An 8,740-nucleotide genomic window follows, 5' to 3' on the forward strand; every position below is an offset into this window, starting at 1 on the left:
GACCAGGACGACTGATCCGTGTAAAGGAAAGAATGAATGGGGCCATGTATCATGAGATTTTGAGTGAAAACCTCCTTCCATCAGCAAGGGCATTGAAGATGAAACGTGGCTGGGTCTTTCAGTATGACAATGATCCCAAACACACTGCCCGGGCAACGAAGGAGTGGCTTTGTAAGAAGCATTTCAAGGTCCTGGAGTGGCCTAGCCAGTCTCCAGATCTCAACCCCATAGAAAATCTTTGGAGGGAGTTGAAAGTTCGTGTTGCCCAGCGACAGCCCCAAAACATCATTGCTCTAGAGGAGATCTGCATGGAGGAATGAGCCAAAATACCAGCAACAGTGTTTGAAAACCTTGTGAAGACTTACAGAAAACGTTTGACCTGTGTCATTGCCAACAAAGGGTATATAACAAAGTATTGAGAAACTTTTGTTATTGACCAAATACTTATTTTCCACCATAATTTGCAAATAAATTCATAAAAAATCCTACAATGTGATTTTCTGGATATTTTTTTCTCATTTTGTCTGTCATAGTTGACGTGTACCTATGATGAAAATTACAGGCCTCTCATATTTTTAAGTGGGAGAACTTGCACAATTGGTGGCTGACTAAATACTTTTTTCCCCACTGTAATTATCTGGTGAAAAGTGCCTTTGCTTTGTACTCAAACTCTGGAGGGAAGTTCACTGCTAGAGAGAACCACATGAGGATGGTGGATGCTAAAGTTAGCTATCTAGCTACCTAGATATTGACTGAAAGTGTTGTTTTGTCAACTCACTGCTTGTCTGGTCACATTTTCAGTTCTGTTTAGTCTACCACTCTTGTTCTTGATGAAAATAGAGAGCTGCTTTTTCAACTGTTGTTGCTTGCCTGCATGAAGCTATATACTGCGGCTCGTGCTCGCACTGGAGGAGATGCAGATGGGCACTGTCAGGAGGCTCAATAGAGAGAAATAGTAATGGCGTCTTTTTGAGGGCACTAACTCCGCCATGGCTCGTTGGCCAAAGCCTATAGGGAAATTAATTGTTTTTTTTACGGTGTTTGGATGCCTGTGGCCTGTGGTAAACACAGGCTTAGGAGATCTTCATCAGCTAACATACGTTTTTGTAAATCTTGAAGCATTTATGTAATCCAAAAAGCACTTAAAGCACATAAAGGCTTCATAATTTATAAAGGTCATGTTAACTGACTGATATTATTGTTGTTAATTTTATCAAAATCTAAAGGCAAAACCTAGAGTTCGAGTCAGTCTTAAGTAGCTTACACTGTAATTACTACAACCTTGTGAAAGTGACAAAATGACACTATTTTTATTTGATCAAAAACAACTTTATATCGAAGGCTACTATTTGTTTTGTAACAGAGGGCGTTAAATATAAGCCTTGCCGGTCCGACCTCATCAACATCGTTATGGATATATTCAAGTAAAAGCCAATAGAAAAAAGCTCAAACAAACACAAATGCAGCTAGTTAACTGTCATTCCAGGTGCAATGTCTGACGTGACTGTGGTAGCTGAAGTTGGCTAGCTAGCTAGCTAGCTAGCTAGCAAGTGACAAGAACATTAGCAAAGATACTGGTAACTAACCCAAGATATCTCATCAGCGTCGTTTCCAATGGGAGCAAAACAAGCATAGTGGGCAGAACATGCAAGGAGGTGGGCAGAGCCAAGCACGAGTTATCGAGATCCTATTGGCACGTTTTAGCATGTATTTGCATATTTCCGTTAGGGAACACCTTCCCTGTGAAGTGTGCATGTGCAATAACTCAATTCGCCCTTTTATTCTCTGAACCTAACGCACTAGAAGACCAGTTCTTAAAGCCTTTAGCCGTACCCTTGTTCTACTCCTCCTCTGTTCCTCTGGTGATGTAGAGGTTAACCCAGGCCCCGTAGCCCCCAGTATCACTCCTACTCCCCAGGCACTATCATTTGTTGACTTCTGTAACTGTAAAAGCCTTGGTTTCTTGCATGTTAACATCAGAAGCCTCCTCCCTAAGTTTGAGTTATTCACTGCGTTAGCACACTCCGCCAACCCTGATGTTCTAGCAGTGTCTGAATCCTGGCATAAGAAGGCCACCAAAAACTCTGAAATGTCCATCCCCAACTACAAAATATTCTGTCTAGATAGAACTGCCAAAGGGGGCGGAGTTGCAATCTACTGTAGAGATAGCCTGCAGAGCTCTATCATACTATCCAGGTCTGTGCCCAAACAGTTTGAGCTTCTACTTCTAAAAATCCACCTTTCCAGAAATAAGTCTATCACTGTTGCCACTTGCTACAGACCCCCCTCAGCCCCCAGCTGTGCCCTGGACACCATATGTGAATTGGTTGCCCCCCATCTATCCTCAGAGTTTGTACTGCTTGGTGACCTAAACTGGGATATGCTTAACACCCCGGCCGTTCTACAATCTAAACTAGATGCCCTCAATCTCACACAAATTATCAAGGAACCTACCAGGTACAACCCTAAATCCATAAACATGGGCACCCTCATAGTTATCATCCTGACTAATTTACCCTCTAAATACACCTCTGCTGTTTTCAACCAGGATCTCAGCGATCACTGCCTCATTGCCTGCGTCCGTAATGGGTTCGCGATCAAACGACCACCCCTCATCACTGTCAAACGCTCCCTAAAACACTTTAGCGAGCAGGCCTTTCTAATTGACCTGGTCCGGGTATCCTGGATGGATATTGACCTCATTCCGTCAGTAGAGGATGTCTGGTTGTTCTGTAAAGGTGCTTTCCTCTCCATCTTAAATAAGCATGCCCCATTAAAAAAATTCAGAACTAAGAACAGATATAGCCCCTGGTTCACCCCAGACTTGACTGCCCTTAACCAGCACAAAAACATCCTGTGGCGTACTGCATTAGCATCGAACAGCCCCCGCGATATGGAACTTTACAGGGAAGTCAGGAACCAATATACACAATCAGTTAGGAAAGCAAAGGCTAGCTTTTTCAAACAGAAATTTGCATCCTGTGGCACTAACTCCAAAACGTTTTGGGACACTGTAAACTCCATGGAGAATAAGAGCACCTCCTCCCAGCTGCCCACTGCACTGAGGCTAGGAAACACTGTCACCACCGATAAATCTATGATAATCGAAAATTTCAATAAGCATTTTGCTATGGCTGGCCATGCTTTCCACCTGGCTACCCCTACCCCGGCCACCAGCTCTGCACCCTCCGCTGCAACTCAGATAGAGTTCAATGTGTCAAATCGGAGGGCCTGTTGTCTGGACTTCTGGCAGTCTCTATGGGGGTGCCACAGGGTTCAATTCTCGGGCCAACTGTATTCTCTGTTAATATCAATGATGTCGCTCTTGCTGCTGGTGACTCTCAGATCCACCTCTACACAGACGACCCCATTTTGTATACATCTGGCCCTTCATTGGACACTGTGTTAACAAACCTCCAAACGAGCTTCAATGCCATACAACACTCCTTCCGCAGCCTCCAACTGCTCTTAATCGCTAGTAAAACTAAATGCATGCTCTTCAATCGAACGCTGCTTGCACCCGCCCGCCCGACTAGAATCACTACTCTCGGCGGGTCTGACTTAGAATTTGTGGACAAATACAAATACCTAGGTGTCTGGTTAGACCGTAAACTCTCCTTCCAGACTCACATTAAGCATCTCCAATCCAAAGTTAAATCTAGAATCGGCTTCCTATTTCGCAACAAAGCCTCACTCATTCTGCCAAACATGCCCTCGTAAAACTGACTATCCTACCGATCCTTGACTTTAGCGATGTCATTTACAAAATAGCCTCCAACACTCTACTCAGCAAATTGGATGTAGTCTATCACAGTGCCATCCGTTTTGTCACCAAAGCCCCATATACTACCCACCATTGTGACCTGTACACTCTCGTTGGCTGGCCCTCACTACATATTCGTCGCCAAACCCACTGGCTCCAGGTCATCTATAAATCACTGCTAGGCAAATCCCTGCCTTATCTTAGATCATTGGTCACCATAGCAACACCCACCCGTAGTATGCACTCCAGCAGGTATATCTCACTGGTCATCCCCAAAGCCAACACCTCCTTTGGCCGCCATTCCTTCCAGTTCTCTGCTGCCAATGACTGGAATGAACTGCAAAAATCTCTGAAGCTGGAGACTCTTATCTCCCTCACTAACTTTAAGCATCAGTTGTCAGAGCAGCTTACCGATCACTGCACCTGTACACAGCCCATCTGTAATTAGCCCACCCAACTACCTCATCCCCATATTGTTATTTATTTTACTAATTTGCACCCCAGTATCTCTATTTGCACATCATCTTCTGCACATCTATCACTCCAGTGTTAATTACTAAATTGTAATTATTTTGCACTATGGCCTATTTATTGCCTTACCTCCATAACTTACTACATTTGCACACACTGTATATAGATTTTCTATTGTGTTATTGACTGTATGTTTTAGTTTATCCCATGTGTAACTCTGTGTTGTTGTTTTTATCGCACTGCTTTGCTTTATCTTGGCCAGGTATCAGTTGTAAATGAGAACTTGTTCTCAACTGGCCTACTTGGTTAAATAAAGTTGCAATAAATAAATAAATAAATAAAAAAATACTCCTTTTAAACAACAACAACAACAACAAAAAATACTTTGGCAAAGGGTCAAGTCTACAAAACTTAGTTCACTCTGTTCGTAACAGATTCTAGTTTTGGGAACAGAAAACTGAATTGAGATTGAATGTTTCATTGATTAATACATTTGCAGTATGTTGGCCAAGTTTCATCTACCTCCACCTTCTCCCACTTCCCGCCACTGGACTTCCTCTCATTACCATATTTGGTGGTGAGTGGAAGGTCTAAAGGGACCTTTCTGATTTATACCTGTGAGATATCGGGCTCCTTCTTCTATATGTGACGTCAGTCAGCCTGAATAGCAACCATTTTTGTTAGAATTAATGACCAGACTTTTGCATAGCAACATGACCAAAAGAACTAACGACCAGATTTTTGTCCAGACTAGATCTTCTGGTGGAAGAATGAAATGTATGAATTTACTTATTAAAATAATGGTTTAAATGAAAATATGTAATTTCTTGTTATTTTAATAATATGTTGGTAACCGTTTTATAAAAGCAATAAGGCATGCAAGTCAATGCTGTACCTGTGACTGTATTCATTATATAGCACTGCCTCTTGTGCCTTATTGTTTAATTGCTTACGATCACAAATTACATTTGAAAAACTACAAAAATATACTTTTCCATGAAGAAAAATTGTGTGACTTGCTTCAGCTGGCCAAAAGTATTTTTATGGTAGTCAAAGAAATGTAGAAGTTGAAATGGCTTTTAATAAACTTCATATCAAACTACGACTCAGTCATGTACTATTATGATAACATGGTTGTAGCAATTTAAATCATTGGACATTTTTTGCCATGAGGTTGAAGGAATTGTCCGTAGAGCTCCGAGACAGGATTATGTTGAGGCACAGATCTGGGGGGATTAGCAAAAAAATTCTGCAGCATTGAAGAACACAGTGGCCTCCATCATTCTTAAATGGAAGAAGTTTGATACCACCAAGACTCTTCCTAGAGATGGGTGCCCAGCCAAACTGGCAAATCGGGGGAAAAGGGCGTTGGTCAGGGAGGTGACGAAGAACCCGATGGTCACTCTGACAGAGCTCTAGAGTTCCTCTGTGGAGATGGGAGAAACTTCCAGAAGGACAACCATCTCTGCAGCACTCCACCAATCAGGCCTTTATGGTAGAGTGGCCAGACCGAAGCCACTCCTCAGTAAAAGGCACATGACAGCTTGCTTGGAGTTTGCCAAAAGACACCTAAAGACTCTCAGACCTTGAGAAACATTTCTCTGGTATGATGAAACCAAGATTGAACTATTTGGCCTGAATGCCAAGCGTCACGTCTGGAGGAAACCTGGCACCATCCCTACGGTGAAGCAGGGACTGGGAGACTAGTCAGGATCAAGGCAAAGATGAACGGAGCAAAGTACAGAGAGATCCTTGATGAAAACCTGCTCAAGACCACAGACTGGAACGAAGGTTCACCTTCCAACAGGACAACGACCCTAAGCACACAGCCACGACAACGCAGGAGTGGCTTCGGGACAAGTCTCTGAATGTCCTTGAGTGGACCAGCCAGAGCCCGGACTTCAACCCGATCGAACATCTCTGGAGAGACCTGAAAATAGTTGTGCAGCAACGCTCCCCATCCAACCTGACAGAGCTTGAGAGGATCTGCAGAGAAGAGTGGGAGAAACTTCCCAAATACAGATGTGCCAAGCTTGTTGCATCATACCCAAGATGGCTCAAGGCTGTAATCGCTGCCAAAGGTGCTTCAACAAAGTACTGACTGAATACTTATGTAAATGTCATATTTCAGGTTTTTATTTTTTTATAAATTAGCTAACATTTCTAAAAACCTGTTTTTGCTTTGTCATTATGGGGTATTGTGTGTAGATTGATGAGGGGAACAAATATTTTAATCAATTTAAAAATAAGGCTGTAACATAACAAAATGTGGAAAAAGTCAAGGGGTCTGAATACTTTCTGAATGCACAGTATATATTTTTTAACCAAACCCATACAATATTCTGGCAAACAACATCGACATCCTCTGGGAGAAAACAGTTTATGATGAGATGGTGGCCCAGAAAAGAATGGGTACACTGAACCGGTAAGAATAAACATACTACTATAACTAAGTGTACAAAACATTAGGAACACCTTCCTAATATTGAGTTGCTCCCCTTTTGACCTCAGAACAGCTTCAATTTGTTGGGGCATGGACTCTACAAGGTGTTGAAAGCGTTCCACAGGGATGCTGGCCCATGTTGACTCCAATGCTTCCCACGGTTGTGTCAAGTTGTCTGGATATCCTTTGGGTGGTGGACCATTCTTGATACACACGGGAAACTGTTGAGCACGAAAAACCCAGCAGCACTGCAGTTCTTGACACACTCAAACTGGTGTGCCTGGCACCTACTACCATACCCCCTTCACAGGCACTTAAATATTTTGTCTTGCCCATTCACTCTCTGAATGGCAGACATACACAATCCATGTCTCAACTGTCTCAAGGCTTAAAAATCCTTATTTAACCTGTCTCCTCACCTTCATCTACAGTGATTGAAATGGATTTAACAGGTGATATCAGTAAGGGACAATAGCTTTCACCTGGATTAATCTGGTCAGTCTATGTCATGGCAACTCAGTGTAGATAAGAGCGTCTGCTAAATGACTAAAATGTAGATAACATTGTCATTAAAATGGGTAAGGGCCAGTGGCGACCCGTCATTCAGGACAGGTGGGGCAAAAAAATAGAAAATAAATAATAATAATAATAATAATAATGATTCATTTTATTTGTTTGCCTGTTTTGCATGTTATTTTGGCATTAATACGTGTTGGTCCACGCTGACGCGATTGCATCACGCAGTTGCTGCAGATTGGACGGCGGTATATTCATGCTGAAAACAGCCCGTTCCATCTCATCCCAAAGATGCTCTATTGGGTTGAGTCTGGGGAATGCACAGGCCACTCAAGTAAATTTCACTAGCTGTCATTTTCCAGGCGATGTTTTTCCACTCCTCAATTGTCCAGTGTTGGTGATGGTGTGCCCACTGGAGCCGCTTCTTTTTGTTTTTGGCTGATAGGAGTGGAACCCGTTGTGGTCGTCTGCTGCAATAGCCCATCCATGACAAGGATCGACGAGTTATGCATTCCAAGATGCCGTTCTACACACCACTGTTGCACTGCGCCGTTATTTGCCTGTTTGTGACCCGTCTGTTAGCTTGCACGATTCTTGCCATTCTCCTTCGACCTCTCTCATCAACGAGCTGTTTTTGCCCACAGGACTGCCGCTGACTGCACACTGCCCTGCGTGAAAAGCCCAGGAGGGCGGCCATTTCTGAGATACTGGATCTGGTGCACCTGGCACCGACGATCATACCACACTCAGTCGCTTAGGTCACTTGTTTTGCCCATTCTAACGTTCAATCGAACAGTAACTGAATGCCTCGATGCCTGTCTGCCTGCTTTATATAGCAAGCCACGGTCACATGACTCACTGTCTGGAGGAGCGACCCATTTTTGTGAATGGGGTGGTGTACCTGATAAACTGGCCACTGAGTGTATATATATTTATATTCCGGACTCTGACATTGCTCGTTCTGATATTCCTTAATTTCGTAATTTTTATATTTTGGATTTATGTGTTTTTAGGTATTACGGCACAGTTAGAACTAGAAACATAAGCATTTCGCTGCACCTGCAATAACATCTGCAAAATATGTGTATGCAACCAATATATTTTGATGTGAGCTAAACACTTAGATAGCTAGCTAGCTGACTGCTGTGGCTAGCCAAAAATGACTCCTTTTGAAAGTTGGATTATTTTATCCTTTGAGGCTTTAAAAGCATTCTTACACTATGATTTTGAACATTCAAAGCAACTGGGAAACGTCCATGGCAGGCATTTTTGTCACCTTAGCTTGCTACATAACTTCTGAGTGATAGGAAGCACAAGCACCACCACCAATCAGCCTACATCACTGCGCACACACCCGTCATTACTATGACAACTAGCGTAGCCATGTTAGTAAATGACTATCTGAACACAGACAAGTCTGACTTGGTCACGTAACTTGCTGTTTAGACAGTCAGTATTCCAAAACGGATTTGAAAAACGAAACTGATTTGAGCATTAAGGCCTGCAGTGTGAACAAGGCTTCAGTGTAGAACATGGGGATTATGGTG

This window comes from Coregonus lavaretus (genome assembly GCF_964263955.1).
Source record: "Coregonus lavaretus genome assembly, chromosome: 32".
Taxonomy (NCBI): Eukaryota; Metazoa; Chordata; class Actinopteri; order Salmoniformes; family Salmonidae; genus Coregonus; species Coregonus lavaretus.